Source organism: Girardinichthys multiradiatus, chromosome 1, assembly GCF_021462225.1.
Source record: "Girardinichthys multiradiatus isolate DD_20200921_A chromosome 1, DD_fGirMul_XY1, whole genome shotgun sequence".
NCBI classification, from domain to species: Eukaryota; Metazoa; Chordata; class Actinopteri; order Cyprinodontiformes; family Goodeidae; genus Girardinichthys; species Girardinichthys multiradiatus.
The window spans coordinates 36,117,533-36,137,367 of NC_061794.1; the positions used below are offsets into that span (position 1 = coordinate 36,117,533).

The 19,835-nt window shown below is 39.0% G+C and overlaps 1 protein-coding gene across 3 annotated transcripts in view; it reads left to right on the plus strand.

Annotated features, from left to right (window-relative positions):
* The first annotated feature begins 4,007 nt into the window (after positions 1–4,007).
* Positions 4,008–19,835, plus strand: part of LOC124875296 (metabotropic glutamate receptor 4-like) — a 302,423-nt gene continuing 286,595 nt past the window's right edge. For 2 of the 3 annotated variants that reach the window (XM_047377387.1, XM_047377369.1), the window contains exon 1: positions 4,008–5,092. The gene's annotated coding sequence lies outside the window, so the exon portion shown is untranslated. The remainder of the gene's footprint in view (positions 5,093–19,835) is intronic. The other variant, XM_047377378.1, reaches the window with a different exon arrangement.

The window sequence follows — 19,835 nt, forward strand, 5'->3', positions numbered from 1 at the left end:
TCTCTCTCTCTCTCTCTCTCTCTCTCTCTCTCTCTCTCTCTCTCTCTCTCTCTCTCTCTCTCTTTTTATTTTTTTAATGTGTCCTTTTGCCTTATTTCAGTCATATCATATGGAGCGGCTGTTTGCCTACATGTGCCAAGAGATTTGCTTTACAAAAAGCTTTCTCAAGCCAGAATCCTTATTGCGTGATTAACTTAATTCAATCAATACTGGATCCAACATCATAGTAGGCAGACCACGTTGATGGTATGGTAACCTGTGTTTATAGGACATTCACCCATTTGGACTACTTGTGTATTGGTGTGTGTTTGTGTGTGTGTGTGTTGGGTATTTAAAGGGCTGATAAATGGAATATGTGAGCTACAGATTTCCTGACATAGCATTTGTTTAATTTCTATCCATAAATGGTCAGATTTATTTTTCCAAATCTATTTTAAGGTGTATTGGTATATATATCTATGTGCCAGGTAATATCTATAAATGTTTGGAGGTACCAATCCTCCTCAACCTTTAGCCTTTTGTAAAGTTTTTAAACTTATGCATGGAGGTATGTGTTGAGTGGGTGTAAGAGCAAGTGAGTGAGTGAGAGCAAGTTTGTCATCTGGAGGGAGGTGCACAGTTGTCAAAGTGGCAAGAACGGTAGAAGGCCTGCAACTCACAGCAACCGAGAGCAGCAAAGTTTAAGCTGACAGAGGCACAGGGTGAGATGCAAAGCACCCAGACCCCCTGACCCAGCCACACCACCAGGCTGTCAGAGATGTACTGATTATGATGCTTTTAAAGCAGCTGTGCTGCTTTTTTTAAGGGCTGATAAATGGAATATGAGAGCTCGGATTTCCTGACATACAGTTGGTTTAATTTTGATCCTTAAACTGTCTGATGGATATTTTCAAATCCATTTTAACATATATTGTAATCTATAAGCTAAGTAATATTTATAAATGTTTGGAAATACCAATCCTTCTAAACTGTTTGCCTTGTGTAAAGTTTTTAAACGTATGCATGGAGGTTTAGATGTCCATAAAAAATTGTATATTAAGTTTTTAACCAAGTCTGGAGTAATTTAACTGGGATCATAGAGAAAGTATATAGGTTATTTTTGGGAGGACCATAAGACATTCTTTCCATGAGTGTTAAAGGGACTTTACCTACCATTCAATCAGTGTTTACTGTTCAATCCTACCTGCAATTGTGTTCAGTAACACCACACAGTAATCTCCCCATCCCTGAACAGCTGTTTATTTACATACTGTGACCACTGCAGGGTTCCTTGGCAATGAGCCTCACGGGATAAAGAGTGCGTTGGTGGTCAAGGATCTCCTTCGGGAACTGATTGTTCACACTGTAGCTTTTACCACGCAGTTCCCTACCACTCCCTGGCGATGCATACAGTGGAATGTGATAGCCTGTTTCAATCTGAAAAGGCTCACAAAGAGAGGGATGGCAATTAGAAAACTTTTAATGATGTGAAATTACATGGTTATTTCTTTGGCGCTCGGACCTGGGAGGAAGACATGAATGCTGAGAATGACATGAGCTAAGATGATCATTTGTAAGGCTTAGATTTAGAAATGTCTTCCCCCTGATCCGACACTGGTGGTGGATTGGTGACAAGGGAGCGAGGAAGCCAGGAGTAGATGTGAAGGAAGATGGTGGAGATGGGGTGGAGGAGGGATGAGCTCAGCTGACAAGCGAAGATGAACACGGTAGAAGCTCCTTTAAAAGCAAGGCGTTGGAAGGTGATTGGATGGACAATCAGACGGACAGGATGCTGATTGGAAGGCCGGGAGACACACCGAAGAGTCACTGGAAGGTGGAGGTGGTGAAGGTGAGTCTTTCATTCTGAATTTTTGTCAAAACTCCATTTGCCATCACTCTGGCTTTTTAGTTGCTGCTGGAGGAAATTTTACACACTGGCTTCTGGAACTTCTTCTGTGTGCTCCAGAGTGTAGGAGAAAATAGGGATGTCCAACATGCTTCTTGTTTGAATATCTAGTATGGTCTTCTTCAATTTCCTTTTGTCGCTGGAGAGAAAAGTCATCCCTTTGGTGAGTGTTTGTACATTTTCCCTCAGCGCCTTGTTCTCAACTGCTAGTGTTGCAACCTGTCCCTAACTGTACTCCTGTGATTTTCTAAGGGCCTAGAATTCCTTGTGCATAACTTCTACCAGGGTTAGTCTGGCATTAAGACTGGTAATCGTCTAGTTGATAGAATCTAAAATATCCGTATAGCTCTTGTCTGGTGAGATGGTGGTACTGATGGAGCATTCAGATCATCTCTGCTTTGACTGGTCAGTGTAGCTCTGCAGACTGTCAACAGGTTGTCCTTGATGAGGAAAACTACACAATGGTTAATATTTTAAATTGAAATTGATATTTGCCTAGGTTTATTGCCTGGTTTTTACCTAAGCTACATAGCTGTTTGTTTGTTGCATACTTACATGCCACTCTCGCGAGAACTCAATACACCCTGCTCTCTGGCATAAAAGAAACAATGCTTCAAACATGGTGAGATGGTGAGATTCTTCTAAAGCTGTTCTAAACAAAAATGTTTTCAGTACTGATTAAAAAGAAAAAACAGTTTCTACACATTTCATCTCTTTAGGGAGTTTGTTCCAGAGCTGAGGAGCATAGCAACTAAATGCTGCCTCACCTTGTTTAGTTCTGATTCTGGGATCACTGAGTAAGCAGGTGTCTGAAGACCTGAAGTCTCTATATGCTTCATTTTAACAAGCATCTGAGAAATGTATTTCGATCCAAAGCCTAATAGTGTTTTATATACCAATAGCAGAATTTAAAAATCTTTACTTTGACAGAGAGCCAGTGCAGTGATTTAAGAGCTAGTGTGTTATGATTAATGTCCCCAGTGTTGCTCAGGACTCTGGCAGCAGCATTGTAGATGAGCTGCAGCTGCTTGATTGATTTTGTTTTTACAGAGACCAGTAAAGACACTGTTGCAGGAATCAAACCTGCTGAAAATAAAGTCATGCACCAGTTTTTCTACAAGCTGTTTGATAGGAAACCCCTTTATTCTGGCAATGTTGTTTGGATGATAGAGGAAGAATACAGGTTTGTAGGATATACCAGTCTCTGGGGAAGGCTCTAATGGTTCTAGGGTAGTGGAAGGCAGACACACTAACCCCCCAGAAACATGACAGATCCCTCAACTGTCGTGTAGCATGGGATCTTCCGTCTTTTAGATACAATCAAAAAATGCTGAAACCATTCTATTTGTCTGCTCTCTAAGTCGTTTCAAAATCTGTAAATACTTTAAAAGGTATCTAAATTTGACAGCACTGCATTTGAACTAGATATGTATCTTATTGTTTTGATTATGAATTTGTGGATACTAATTGCATCTGTAAAGGGTTCTTTGAGATTGCAGTTGTTGAATCTTACAAAAATAAACTCCATTAAACTATAAAGTTCATTGTTTAAATATTATTCCAAAGTCAAGTCCCCATCATATTCAAGTAAGCATTTCATTAAATAAAATGGTCTATACACAAGCTAAATGTTAATTTAAAAAAAGTAATACAGAAAGCACCACATTGATTATTTTAAAGCAACATCTCCCGTTGCCAGAACCCACAAAATTCTCCCAGGAAACTGTTTCCAGCTTGGGGGACATTGTGGTGCTGTACGTGTTGTTGAGGAATGCTCTGATGGCCACATGCGAAAGTTCATTTTAAAGTGCAGCTTAAAATGGAAGCAGCTGGTTCTGCTCAGTTCATTACTGAGAGAGCGACCGGTGCAACTGATTAGACTGATTAATCAATAAGTGCAATCAGCGCAGTAATGATAAACATATAAAGAAAGGCGATTTCACTAAACAAGTAGGAATTACCCACGGAATGCCCCTGGAAAATCACTAATCGGCGAGCAGTATACAAACGAGGCGTGCGTGCAGCACCTTGATGCAGTATCTGTTTCAGAACTTAAAAAATAGCGTCGCGGAGAAGCGGCACTGGAGCTCAAGATGCGCTAGTCGGCGCCTTTAGTGTAAAATTCAATAATTATGAGTTGCAGTGCGCATTTAGAAGCTTGAACTCGTCGAACTTGAGAAAGAGCCCCTCTCTTCACGTCCTGTGGAACCCACTGAGTCTCAACATCTCGGCTAACAGAACTGAATGAATAATGAGTTAAAATAGAAAGATAGAGAATAGAGGCAAAGATGCGTTACTGATGTGATTTTTTTTAGCAGCGCATCTGTGTGTAAACCCCAAATGCGCACAGCAGTTAAAACCCTTTGCATTCAGTTGCGGTGCAGATTTACGAGGTCGCATGATCTATTTTAAACCCAAATCCCAACAACTGCACTCTCAGGTCTGTGCAAGATCTCAAGGGAGGTGTAAGTTCTTTCAGACCTGTTTCCCTCTGTATTCTCTTGCTTTATGGCCAAGCTTGGAATGATTTGTCATTTGAGTAAAACCAGTTTTACAGCCAGGCGACTTGCATCTCTTTTGTTTACGCCCACTCAAGTGTTCATTAGACTACTACTTATTGATCGGGCTTTAAAACCCAAATGATTTCAACGTAACTCGTTCGGTCGGTTTTAAATTTGTGTATTTTTACTGTACATCTGCTTTAGTGTCAGCGTCGTACTAAGTCTTTTGTTGGTAAGGAAGTAGCTACTGCCACTGTTGCGTGGAGGGAGGGAAGATCTGTGCAGTCAAACAGAAGAAACTGGAGAGGAAGAAAAGTAGGAAACCACCGCAGTCAGACCCCGGAGTCTCATTCAGCACCTCTCGTTGCTGGACAGCGTCTGAGCGGCGGAGTTGGCGGATAATCAGGAGATATGCTCTAACATCTAATCCATTGAGGAACCCTGCAGGCATAAGACTGCGGGAAGAAAAAAAAGTCGACTTTCTTATTCTACTTCCCACCTCTCTTTTTCTTGTTTTTCTGTCGTAATCTGTGCGGTGGGATTTCAGGAAGCAGCATTCAAACAACGAGTGAGTCCAGAGCTGCTGACTGGAACTGGCTGGCAAAGACGCAGGAGGAGGAGAGGAAGACCAAGCAGGAAAGGAGCATAGATCGCAGAACTTCTTTCTTCTCCACTTTCAGTTCACTTGTACCAAGAGGGCTGAAAGGTAAGATACTTCTTTCTCTATCAGTGTGGTTTAGGAGAGGTATGGCAGTCATACATCACTGGGTTACGCAGTTGTATGGGGGCTCCTTTAATGAGTTAAATGTGAAAGTGATGACACGGACACTGTCTTTATGGGGTCCTTGTGACTAATCCAAGAAAGGATACTGCGACTTTATGAAGCCTTTCAATTTTAATAAATATTTAAGTGTGTGTGTTGCTTCAGAGAAGGCTTCTCTGATCACACTCAACAGATGAATCACCTTTGCTGAAAGGCTTATGAGGGCTGACGTATCTGGTGGGGGATGGGGGGATGGGGGGTATTCATGGGGGTGTTGACTGTACAATGAACCCCTTCATAAGCTTGAGCGACCCCCTCCTCTTTTCTCTACCCCGCTCCTTTTGGCTTTCTACTGCTCTACAGACCAGTGAATCTAAGGAGTCAGTGGATCTAATCCAGTTTCTTTCCTTCGCTGTAAAATCTGTGTTGCTTGTGTGTTGTCAGATCTCTGCATTTTTTAACATTTGCAAATAAGACACGACGCCCCGGTGGGTCATGCCACTTGGTGACGCCTCAGTTCACTATCTGTCAGAGAATCCATTAATTGCTGTTCACATTTCTGCAGCTCTCAAGCTGTGAAACATTATGCTTGTTTTAATATGCAAACATCTTAAAGAAAACTCCTCTCTTTAGGGATGTCCAGTGAGAACATATTCTTGTTAATTCTGGATTTACATGGCAATCTATGAGTACACCCCTTTGGTTAGAATATATAGTTGCTTTTAAATGAAAAAAGAATATTATGCAAAAGGCAACTTATTTTAAGAATTTAATTCAAAAAGTGGAATTTATATATAAAATAAGCTAATTACTTATAGTGTGATATATTTCAAATGTTTATTTCTGTAAATTTTCATGGTTACTTCTTACATCTAATGAAAACACTGAATACAGTTTCTCTGAATATTCTAATATGACTGACTGACTGACCAATTTAAAAGGGTCTACACAATCATGTGGGAGACTGCTGCTTTGAAAGTTGTCTTATCAACTATCACTGACACCCTAAAGAAGCTGGGTGTTCAGAGTGCAGTATCCAAGCATACTAATGGAAAGTTTAGTGGAAGAAAAATACATGGTACAAAAAGATGCACAGGAAACCTCAGTCATGGGAGGCCTTTGATTCAAAGCTGAATTAAGGGTTTAGGAAAGAGCCATAAAGCATGGACTGCAGCTGGAGTCGGTGCTTCAAAAGCCACCATGGACAAATGTGGCCAGGAGATGAGCTACAACTGTTGCTTGTTCGAAGGCACTCCAGAACCAGAGGCAACATCAGAACGATCTTACCTGGGCTAAATAGTAAAAGGACTGGACTGTTGTTCAGTGGTCCAAAGTCCTTTTTTTCAGATGAAGTAAATTGTGCATTTCATTTGGAAATCAAGACACAAGTGTCTGGAAGAAAACTGGGGAGGTACATAATCTGAGCTCCTTGAGGTCCAGAATGAGATTTCTGTCAGTGGTGTCATGTCATGATGCATTAATGCATTGATGCAGACAAAGTAATCAGTTCATATAGAGTCAGATTTAAATTTACTATAGTAACTCAATTTACTAAGTGAAACAAATATCATAGATTAATTACATACAGACTGTTTACAAGCCTTTATTTCCTTAATTATGATGATTTTCCACTTACAGCTAATGAAAACATGTAATTTAAGAATAGAATATTACATCAGACCAATAAAAAACAATTTTTATAAATTAAATATGGGCTTCTTGAAAGTATGTTTTAATAAATGCATAAAGGTTGTAATTGTTTAAAAAGGTACCCTTAATCTGCCAAACAAGCCTTATCAGAATGCATATTCTAATTCATTAAATATGACTTTAATATGCAGTACATGGACATAGTTTCCAGTGGGCAGACATTTCTGTATCAAAAATCCTTTTCTTATTAGTCTTATGTAATCTTATTTTCAAACAATGTCTGGATTTTTAATTAGCTGTTAGCTATATTCTTTAAAATTAAAAGAAATAATACAAGACATATTCATGATTGTATTTTTGCTGCAGCTTTTTAGGTTTTACTTTAAATTTTCAACATCCACATCTGTTCGAACCACCTTTCAGATGGATTGCAATGGTTAAGATTGATGTCATTTGACACAGCAGGCCCCGCTCTTTAAGTTAGCAAAAGGCAACAGCAGCTTCAAGTTTCTACACTGCTGCTTGCCGAAGATCAGACAGAATTTAGCTGAAGAGTTCTTCTAACCAGAGATGACCATAAAGTGGATTTTTCTTACACAAAAAAATATTCAAATGTGCTTATTGGTTTTCAGAGAAAACAAGCAGATTGTCTGTTTAAAGTCTTAGAACAAACCCTTCGACAAACAGAAACCTTTGATTTAAAATGTGCGACTATTTTGATCCGTTAGTAGAAAAACAAACATACTTTGCACTACCAGCTCCTTAACCAGTTTGGTACCCTTTAAGTGATCTGCTTAAAAAATAAATATCCATCAGTCACAGAGCATTAATAAAAATTTATTTGAAAGAATAAATAGGTATTTCAACCGTTCATTGCATTTACTTTTAATGAACATACACCATACGGGGATTTTAGATATAACGTTTTTCATTTCTTTTTACTTGAGAGAGTGCTTAAACTTACAATGTCTTGAAAAAGTATTCAACACACTGAACCTTTCGTTATTTTGTCACATTCCAGCAGCAAACCTTATATACATGCATAGTTTTGAAGTTAAAGGAAAATTATACAAATTTATATTTATTTTCTTACCATCAAAAGCTCAGGAAGTCTGGTGATTTGTATTCACGCCTCCTGGGTCAATACTCCCTGGAACCAAGTCTTTTTTGGGGTATGCCTCAACCAGATACTGAAACTGGAGGCTGAAATTTTGCAAAGTGGCTCAAACTCAGTCAGACTAGAACAATTACAATTGGATTTAGGTTTGGACTTTGACTGGACCAGCCTAATACATTAATAAACTTTGATCTAAAGCATTCTGAACAATTACAATTGGATTTAGGTTTGGACTTTGACTGGACCAGCCTAATACATGAATAAACTTTGATCTAAAGCATTCTATTTTAGCCCTTGCCGTATTTTTAGGGTTGTCATTCGGTTGGAAGTTGAATTTCCACCCAAGTATCAAGTCTTTTGCAGCCTTGAACATGTCTATTTCTTTCAGGATTGCTCTGTTTTTAGTTTTATCTGCCCTCCGATTAATTCTGACCAGCTTCTTTTTAACTGGTGATAGAAAGCATCCTCACAGCATAATGCTGCCACCACCAGATTGTTTGATTCATTGTGGTACTGGTACTTATAGATTTGGACTTCCCATTATTTTCTTACAAGACTCTTTCATAATGGCTAGATTTGTGGAGTGATGGTCCTTTCTGCAGATTTTACCTTTGAATGTTGATTAAAACCTAATCCACTTTTAACTGTATTTATTCTGATAGTGAATCACTCTATTTTCTAATTAGGTGACCCCTGAAACTAAATGGTTGCACTTGGTAAAGGGGAAAGATTGGGGTGTTGGTGGGGTTTGACAGGGCTGAGTAAAAATGCATGCTATAGTTTTCTAATTTTAATTTGTAGAGAATTTTGAAAATCCCATTCCTTTTCTTCCACGTCATAAATATGCACCTCTTTGTACTGGTGTATCATGTAAAATCTTGGTAAAGTTTGCGGTTGTAATAACAATGGGTATGAATACTTTTGCAAGTCACTGTCAATTCTGTATTTGCTTTTTTTACTGAATAACTTAAAGATTACATCTAGATTTTGGAAGTAGCCTGCCTACATCTATCTCTGACCCCATGTTTGAAAAGGAGAATTTACAACCCTCAGAAGTCTCTCAAAATTTCCCAAAAGACATTATTTGCTGATTTGCAGACATGGCCTTTTCTTGGCCCTGCTTGAGCTTTACTCCCTGTCTAAAGCTGTGCACCAAACACAAAAGCAGCTTCCAATTAAATGTTGGTGTGTGCGTTTTAGTTGGTACAGTGAGGGTTAAGGTCATGAATAAAGTTGGTCTATGAGTATCTGCTGCCTCTGAGGTCCAATTTGAGAAAGAACAGTCACAGGATCACACAATGTACTGATGACAGCTTTGGAAAATATTTCATGCTCAGAATCTAAGTTTTGGAGAGGATATTTGTGTTCTTAAGAGTAAGCTAATAACATTATTTCAGCTTTTAATGTTTCAAGACAAGAAGAAAATAGGCACCTTAGTCTGATTCAAAGCTTGTAGAACATCCAGCAAACAGACTTCAAAATGAACCAAAAAGCAGCTTACTTTTAACCTTTACCAAATGTGTTCCATTGTACTGTATTCTGTTGCAGACCTCATAATGTCCCCTTTACCCCCAGAAAAATCTGCCAGGATATGTTTACTGTCACTTCCTCCATCTTTTGTGATTTATTTGCCTTGCCGCTGTGAGTTAGTGTGACATTATAGGAACGAGGCGCGATAAATTATTCTCCTCGTCGGCATCTCTTCCCTTTTCCTTTCACACTGCGCAGAAAGCCAGCACACACGTCGGCACCGAAAATCACAGGCATCCAGCAGTGGAAATAAGAGCGACAGACGAGGAGGGAGAGGCAGACAGCCGCTTTCTCAGTTTGTTGGAGGAGTTTTAGAAATCCATTCATCTGCTGTCCTTTGTCACTGACTCACCATCATGGTGTGTGCACATTCTGGATCACCTCCTCTGCATTCCTCTCCTGCTGCCCATCTGTTCGTCAGTGGGATGCCGGTGTGGCTTTGCTGTGTTGACCACAGTGTGAAGATCTCCAAAAACCCACACCACATACAAACCTCACCAACTCGACACATTATTCCCTAAATTGCCAAATCGTTCTTTTTGGGATACTTTTAACAAGTTCTTTTTCATTTAAAACTTGATTAATTTTCTGTTTTTTAACAACTAATGTAAGCCTTTGCACACAGACACGTATGATTCATATGTTTTATTTTTAATCAAGTCCAAATGCTCCTGAGTTAAACATCCATGCTGTTTCTAACCTCATCAGAGAGTCAGAGCTGCAACACGCCTACAGGTTGAGCATCTTCATTAGAGGGCCAATTGACACTAACCAGAGATGACATACATTGGCACTCTGGTTAATTTACAAGATTTATTGCACAATGAAAGTAGAAAATTATTTATCCTTCCCAGCAGGGCATTTTCTCATAAAGAAGACACACGTGACAAGTTGTCAAATGAATCAGGTTTTGATCAAATGTTTTGCTTACGCATGCCCTCCTCAGCAAAACTGGGTGCATTTTAAATAAACGCTTACATTTTCTGTTTTTACTGGGAGTTTATACCAGCGGGTCAAAAGCACAGTACATCCATATCACAAATATATTTACATTAACCCTCCAAGCTTGCAAACATACTTATTGTCATTTTATGTTTCTAGAACCTAGGCATCCAGCACAGTTTAAAGGTCAGTTTATTGTTGGCTATCAGGAAATACATTCATTAGATGATTTTGTCTTGGACACAGATTTGCATTTTTTATGTTAAAATATTTGTGTTAGGATGAAGGAGGAGGTGGTAGTAACTAAATAAAGACCGTCACCGACCTCCAGTCCAGGCAATTATCATTTAAAATTACACATTATACATAGTAGTTTTAAACCAGTGAAAAACTTTATCTGGTTTAAAATTAAACATTTTATTATCACAACTCCTAGATGTTAAGAAGTGTCTTGCAGAAGAAAAGTGTTCAGTTTTCTTTCACGACTAGCTTTACAGCATTGTAAAAAGAATTTAAGTGAGTGCATAATTTTGAAGTGGTAAGACAATGATAATTTGTTTAGCATTTTCTATTTTTTCAGCTTTAGAAATAAAAATCTGACCAGTGTGGTGTGATTTTGTATTAATCTGAAATTGTTTGTGAGGTATGAATCTTACTGGCTGATGAGTCCCAGTTCAGGATGAGGGGAAGGATGCTGGGCTCTAATGTCTCAAGAATAATTTGATCTTATAAACTCTCATAATTTTTTCCAACTAACTCAGTTTCTATCATCAAGCCAATTCTTGCATCAAGCCAAAATACATTTTGCTACAACATTTATTTTATGATGTAAAATAAAGCAACCATAGTTGGTTGTTTGGTTATCAGCTGCTACATATTTTTCCACCTGGAAATTAAAACTACTTAAAGGGTTGTGTTTCCCTAAAGTCCTGCCTTTTATTCTATTGTTTTTTTTTTATCCTTTCACATCAAATCTGCTGTTAACCTGACACATTAGCTGATTACTGTTGGATGTACAACTGCATTGGGAAAAATAGTGTTTCTCAACTGTTTTTCAGAGCCTAAATTTCAAACAGCTATTTCTAAATTGCAGCAATGAAGGCCATCTGTATGTGCCTTGGATGTCAGCCAATGCAAACCAAACGGTAGTAAACGGCATTTTCCTCAGAACACAGTGATTATGCCTGAATGGATATTACTGATAGTGTATGGTAATATTAAAGTAATTAGGCATCTTGATTGTTTACAATGATAACAATAAGTGCTTGGGGATGCCTTAAAAAGCTGTAATAGAGCATTTGATAAATACAAGCTCTTAAATGGAAAGGAAATCTCATATTTTATGTATAAACATTTAATGTTTGGTTCTCTAATCAACCCCCCCCTCCCTTTTTATGAAAGAAATTTATGTCCAGCTGGACTTCAAATAAAAGCACTCTTTGGGAAGGACAGTTGGAGTCATCATTTGGTGTCAGCGGCACAAATAAATTCAATAGCTTTTTTTTTCAGCCTTAATTCAGCAGTCAGCATGAGCAAACTGTTAATTTAGTTACCCGTTGTGTTGGAATGTGATGAAGCTACCCTGCTATTTTTCAATTCCAGGTTGTTAAGGCTTCCCTATTTGAATTAGGTTGTATTCCAGTTATCTTCACACCTGGACCTCAGGGGTTGATCACTAAAGTCATCTGGGTTTACTGTGTGTGGCATTTTTCAGCCCTTTATGAAAAAGTAATTGCCCCTATTGATAAATCATGAATTACCTGTGATTAACCAAATTTACCTTTTAATATTTTTGTTTTTTCAGAAAAAAATCTTGCAGGAGAATGTCCGCTCATCGGTTTGTGACCTTAGGCTCTAAAGTGCCTGAGTCATGCTGCAGGGCAATGATCCACCAGCAAGTTTGAATGGCTCAAAAGATAAAAACAAAAGCAGAATCAAGCAACAAGTCAAACTCCATACTGTGGTTTGACATGTAGCAACATGATCTGAAACAAGCCATTCAATTAAACATCCTTAATATAGCTGATGATAATACAATTCTGCAAAGAAGAGTATGACAAGATTCCTGCACAGCAGTATAAAAAAAAAACCCACCACCTATTGCAAATGTTCAATGGTGGTTGTTGTCACCAATTGAGGGCAACTACTCTTAGGGTCAGTTGTTTTGAAAAGCTTTTTCATAATTTGAAAACTGTACTTTGCCTTTGGTTCGGTTATTTTTGTTTGATATAAAATCTGTTTCATCTTATAAATATAGTTGTATCAACAAACAAAAATAGATAAAACGTGTGATGGTGCAAATACTTGTTAATGTTAATGTTATGTTTTTTTAAACCTCAACATTTACTGTAGTTTATTTAATTTTTAAATGGGGCAAGGGGCAAACAATTGAGTATCTGAAACACTTGGAGCAACACTCTTTGTACGTGAGGAACTTGCTTTCTTTCATTCCTTCATTTTGTACTAAAAAAGGAAAACAAATCCTGTGTTTCATGAGGGTGCCCCACTTCTGCATTTTTCATTGATATTCCAAATGCATGAGTTGAGGCATTTCCCCACTTTCTTTGTCAGTGTTAAGACCTGCCTGCTGCTCATTAATATGGATAAGCCTATCTTTAGATTTAAAGGCATCTAACCCATAAACCTTCCACAACTGCCACAAAAAGGCAGTCTTTGTGTAATCAAGCAGATATTATCACGTGTGATCATTTTTGATTTTCACAGTTACAGTTATGTTGCATAGAACAGCAGAGGTGATAAAATTAGGTATAAATGCGTGTGGGTCTGTTGCAGAAAATTGCAGGAATGAGAGGGGGAATAATCCAGATATCCTCCTGTAACACATGACTTCAGGGCCAGTTCCTTTTAGCTCACTCCAGATTAGTTCTTGTTCTGCACAAGATCTCTTGCCAGCAGCAGTGGGAAGGCTCATTTGAGTTCCTAAATCTCGCAGTCAACAGCCACCCATCTCACTCTACACTATTCCTGGCGTTGATTACAATTTCAGACGAGCTCCAGAGGAAGAGCTACCATAAACAATTTTAATTAAATGTGCAGCAGGATATAGCATGGGTCCCTTTTCAGCTGATTTCTTTTTTTTAGTCAACATTTAGGATCTTAGGCAAATAATCTTAAGCATGCCTTCTCTACTTCATTCAAACTGATGTAGGAATCATTGACAGCTAAATCTAGACCTGATTAATTAGAACTGCATCATCAGCTCAACAATTAAATAAAGCAAACAAAGAAGGTATAAGAAACAGCATTGTCTGTGTTCCAATAAGAAAATAGACTTAGCATATAGATATGCAGTAAAATATGCACATTACCACAAAATGCTGTTGATTCTCTTGTGCAAATTAGCTCAAGTAGAACATCTGATCAGTTAAAAAACAGCCCAGTGATTTATTCAGCATCTTGCTCACTTGTCTTTGTCAACAGTTCAACCCAGCAGTCATATTGGCCGTCTCAACAACATCCACAGAGCTGCATTTAACAACATTAAATTGTAAAGGGAGCCTGCCATTAGAGGCTGTACTTGTCTAGCTTGCCAGTGTTTTGCTCTATAATGGGTCTAAAGGGCTACTATGTGCTCTGCAGGTCCACTTAATGGTGTGCCGATCTTTTAAAACCCATTACTCATAGAATCCTTGTCATTGCCCTTGCCCTTCCTCAATACTACACTTCTCACTCACTAGTAATGAGATGTCTCTATTTACAACAAGTCCTGATTGCTAATGCACAACCAAAATGAGGGATGACATGTCCAGCCCCTCCAGCTTTTGTGTCTGACACCTGTAAGTGGGAAATTATCCACAAGCAGGCAGCTAACCAAATGGAATACAGAGAATATGTGTGTGTGTGTGTGTGTGTGTGTGTGTGTGTGTGTGTGTATGTATAAATATATTTATATATATGCTTGCATAATAAACAACTTGCAGAACTGCCAAAAGTACCAATGAGACAAGTATTTGATTTCACTCATATCTCATAGAAATAATGTCTGTTTAGGAAATGGTTTCAATGCTTTTATGGCTAAACACAATTGCAGCTTATATGTGCCAGCTGCAGTAATGCAAGCACTGAATTTAGTGGCTGATTTCCACAAACTCTTTGGCCCACTAATATGGCAGGACGTGATGTTTGCCAAAATGCCAGATTTACTTTAGAATTGGTGGGGGCAATGATTAATTTCATCAGACTTAAGATGAACAACACAAATGTACTTGTTAGAGAAGCTGACATCAAGGATTAAAGTGAAAAACTTGTGATTAAGCTGAAATGGGAGTGACTGCCAACATGACTCATCACTAAGAAGATCTGAAATGCTGAGGAGTTTATTGTATACAGGAGAACCAGTTTGTTGAATCTGTTTGTCAGTTTGACAACAACCTCATACAGCTATCAGAATAATGACTCAATGAAAGAAGAAAGGCAGCTTAGATTATAATAGAACAAAAAGTCCTTATATAATAGAAATCTAACTGCATAACTAGCTCCACAAACAATACAGCGAATCAAATTCATATGTAAAATATTAGACTAACATAGAAAGTATTTTTCCAGTCAAAGCCCATTTCCCTTAAATAATTAGAACACCCACTTCCTAATACCCCGTTTGGAATATTGCATTTGCTTTGCATAGATACATGACTGTAAGAAGATTCCAGCATATCTTTAATCCACCTTTAAAACACAGGGTCAGATCACCTGCGATGCGAGGCTTCTACGGATATTATGGACTTGAAGTAAAACTTCACGGCATGACCATTCCAATTTAGGGACTTTACATACCGTGCACATACAGTATATGCCAGTGCTATGGAATTTACGCCCTGAGCAAATGTTGCAACAATCTAACAATTAACATAACGTTTGATAATTAAGTAATGTGACCTACCTGTCAGTGTATCATCAGCTTCCTGACTGACCAGCAGAAGAGGGCAAGCCTCCCCAGCCTCACCTGCTCCTCGAGACAGTAAATAACTCTTGGAGACATTGAAAATGAAATAATTCGATGTCATTTCTGTAAACAGTAGCGTATAATAAAAATTTTCTATCATACCGTTCCTTTGCGTTAACGTCCTTGTAATGAGATGCCAGAGAAAGTTTCATTTTGTCCTGTGTTTTGTCCAGCAGCATGGAGCATAGTGTAACGTAGCTCTGCCTCGTCCCCACAGATATATACTACCAGTCAACATAGTTTCCTTATGTTTTTGACTATTTACATTGTATGTAGATTCTCACTGAAGGCATCAAAACAGTAAATGAAATATGAAATTATGTAGCAAACAAAAAATTGTAAAATAACTTTAAATATGTTTAATGTCTGCACGGTGGCACAGTTGGTTGCACTGTTGCCTTGCAGCAAGAAGGTCCTGGGTTCGACTCCTGGCTAGGGGCCTTTCTGCATGGAGTTTGCATGTTCTTCCCGTGCATGCGTGGGTTCTCACCAGGTACTCTGGCTTCCTCCCACAGTCCAAATGACTGTTATTTGTTGATTGGTCTCTCTAAATTGCCCTTAGTGTTATGATTCTGCCCATCTGCCTGCTCTGCCCTGCTCTGTCTTCATGCAATTGTCTCATCTGCTTCACCTGGAGCTGGAGCGCAATCACAGTCATGCCACGGACCTGTTTCTCTGCAGTTATATACAGCCCTCAGAGAGGCCGACAGTGCCAGATTTTCGAAAACCTGCCAGTTAGATGTCCAGCACTGATCATGGTTTTGACCACTTTTTGCATCTTGGATTTCCCTGTCTTGCCTGGCTTTCACTGGATGTTTCTCGCCTCTGGATCACGACCTTGTTTCTGCCTCTCGACCAAAGCCTCCAGCCTCACCCCTGGATTAGTTTGCCTGAGCCTGCCTCCCTGGTTTCTGACCCAGTTTTTGCCCCTTGACCCAGTTTTTGCCCCTTGACCCCCCCCCCTGTCGGCAATCCGACATCTGGCTGCAGTTGCACCGCTCCCCCGGTCCGGAGACCGCCAGGACCGCATCCCGCAAAGGAGCCTATTCTGATTCCTCCGCTCTACACGGGCTCTGTGAAGGTGGGTGGCTTCTTTGAACTCATACACATGTACCCAAGCTTTTACCAAGCCACTAACCTGCTTCTCCGTTCCCAGTGATCCCGGGCTGATGGTTTCCTGAGTTTCTGTGCGCTGCTCCTAAATAAATTTTTTAACTATTTATCGTGTTTCTGGCTGAAACTCTGGGTCCTCCGTCCTGAACGTTACACTTGGGTGTTAATGAATGTGTGCATGTTTGATTGTCCTGTATGTTTTATATTTTAGATTCCTTAAAGTAGCCACCCCTTGCTGTGATGACTGAAATATTAATCTTTGGCCATCTCTCAATGAACCTTTGGGAAGTTCTTTCAAGACTCTTGGAAAACCTCATGAAGCTCAGGGAGAGAATCCCAAGAAAGCAAAGCAGTAATCAAAGCAAAGGGGGGCTACTTTAAAGATTCTAAAATCTAACAATGTTTAGAGTTATTACATACTTTTTGTTTACTACATAATTCAATGTGTGTTCATTCAGTTTTGTTGCCTTGGGTGAGAATCTACATTTAAATAGTCATGAAAATAAAGAGAGCCGTTAAGCAAGAAAGTGTATCTAAAACGTTTGACCAGTAGTGTAGTCAGGGCGAAGAAACTAAAACATTATTGATCACTCTTACTAAGGTAACACTGTTTTAAAACCACAGCTGGCATGCTACAGGTAGCATGTCTCTAGAGTAGCTGACTGCAGGCTCTACCTGAGCAGATAGCCTTGGTAATTAGGCACAGATTTAAAAAAAGATTTACTACATTTTGTAGCTATTTTCAAGGGCTTCCTGCACAGAATGCTATTGCTTTTTGTCATTCTTTTGTTTTTGAAAAAACACTGGGACTATACAAAGCTAAAATTAGCTGTATCAAAATAACAAATGAACGTTAGTCAGTCATTTTCTACCGCTTATTCCATAGTGGGTCGCGGGGAAGCTGGCGGCTGTCTCCAGCCGTGCAGGAAGCGGGGTACACCCTGGACAGGACAAATGAACGTAATAAATAATAAAGTATATATTATTTCAACAAAAGTAGCATGGCTTGTTGATTTTCTGGTATAAGGTAAAGCAGTTAAATAATTTTATACATTGTTTAAAACTGTGAAGCTGACATTGTACTCTTAGTTATGATACCATGAGAAACATATCCTGGCCTAGGACTAACTGGCATGTGCAAGTAATTATTGCTGCAGGTTATTCAATTCAATTCAGTTTATTTATATAGCGCTAATTCACAACACATGTCGTCTCAAGGCACTTCACAAAAGTCAGGTACATACATTCCAATTAATTGTAACCATTGAACAGTGCAGTCAGATTCAGTTATTTGTTCAAATTGGATAAAAAGTTTTTCTGTCTAAGGAAACCCAGCAGATTGCATCCAGTCAGTGACTTGCAGCATTCCCTCCTCCCGGATGAGCATGTAGAGACAGTGGACAGTCACTGGTGTTGACTTTGGAGCAATCCCTCATACTGAGCATGCATGTAGCGACAGGGGAGATAAAAAACTCCCTTTTAACAGGAAGAAACCTCCAGCAGAACCAGGCTCAGTGTGAGCGGCCATCTGCCATGGCCGACTGGGGGTTTGAGAGAATTTGAGAGTTATATTTGTCCATTGAGGTAATGTAGGTCATCTACACATGCTATTATCGTTTCTGTTTAATTATTTTTTGACAGTAGAGAAAAGCATATTCTTGCTGAATTTACTGAGTGACCATAGTTACAGAAAACACCTTGGTTCTAAAGCTGAGTGCAGGCTTGTATTGCCTACAGATTTGCTGTGGGAACAATAACAGATGTGGACAGAATCTGTAATGTGCTGCAGTGGACTGTATTGGTTGTTACCTGAGAGTTTTCATCTCAATTACAGACCATGCCCTGTCTTTGTTTACAATGTGGCTATAATAGGGGCACTGTAGACTTTCCTCAGTCAATACAAACGCTGTTCCAGACCCCAACTGCTTCGTAACTTGGCAGGATGATGCTAAAGCAGGCACCCAGCAAAAACACACACAGATGCAAAAACACACAAGCTTGCTCAGCGGTACTGTTACAATGCCTGGAGCTGTTGCTGTGGATGTCATACCCATGTAGATAAATATTAGTACATGACATGGAGTGAATTTGATGTATCAGGGCATTCCACAAGACTAAGCCTGCTGCTGATGATATATAAGAAATTAGTCTCTGTGCACCAGCTATATAGTAAGATAGCTGGTGCACAGTACTCTTATTTTTTAAATAAAGCATTTCAGTTTGTATTATATATGCTCTATATGTACAGTTTTGCAAAAAACAGTCGGACGACCAATATGTATTTTTAGTAAACTGTTTTGGAGTTAGTAGGGCATCTTGGAATAGTTTTCTGCATATGGATATTTGCTCATTTGTATTTGGCCGCCCCCCCAACCCTTCCCCTCCCCTTCCAAGAAAGAGAAGGCGCATACAAGCTACAAATATTACAGCACTAACTGAAACTTTATCCTATGTTGCAGGCTCCAGAACTTGTATTTAATGGCTCTGTGTGAACAAAAGGCCATCTTCCAGGTGTGCTGTGAGGGAACTCTTAACTGCCAGCCTTTCATCACTGAGTACTGCGTCAGGGACCACCCATTTAGACTCCATTCAGACCTTCTAATGAAATGCTCCATCTCTGTCATCAGACTGTTCTTTTCACGATCTATTACACTTTATACATTATTTCCTCAGTTGCATTATGTGCCAGTGATTTCTGCAATCACCCTGTGCGGTTTCAATTATGAGGAGGAGCGAAGCCATTGCCGGAGTTCCATCAGGAAGTAGTATAATTTTAGGTAATATGTATTTTTTCTGTTCAGCTCAAGATTACTTTTTGTTTAATTTCTCCATCTTTTGCTGTGGCCTTTTAGCATGTACAAAGGAAAGTAGTAATGATAATCAGTGTGAAATGTTAGTACAAGTGTATTGCTCTTTTAAATTAATGTGTTTTCAGGGTTTAGCAAACATACAGCCCAGGTTACTCTTTATAAACAACCCCAAGGTTTATTTTTGGAATGATCTTCAGCAGTCGAGCTCTGGGACAGCATGAGATGGCATGGCTTATACTTGCTTGAATTTTGGCATCTGCTTTTGCCCTTAAGGTGCAAAATAAACTACAGCTTTTCCAGCCACTTAACTTATCCAGTGTGACATATGAAAAAAAACAGAAGATTTCTGACAACATAAAACGGTCTGCATTTTCTTTTGCAAGATTAAATTCTATAGGATGAGTCCATCAACCTTATTTAATATAGTTTTGCATATAATGATGAAAGACATGTGTGTACAGTAACTCTAACTGTAAAAATTCTGTAAGCTGTAATAACAATTGTTATCAGAGGTTTACATACACTCACAATCTGTAAATGTCTTTAATTTGGGGTTGTAAT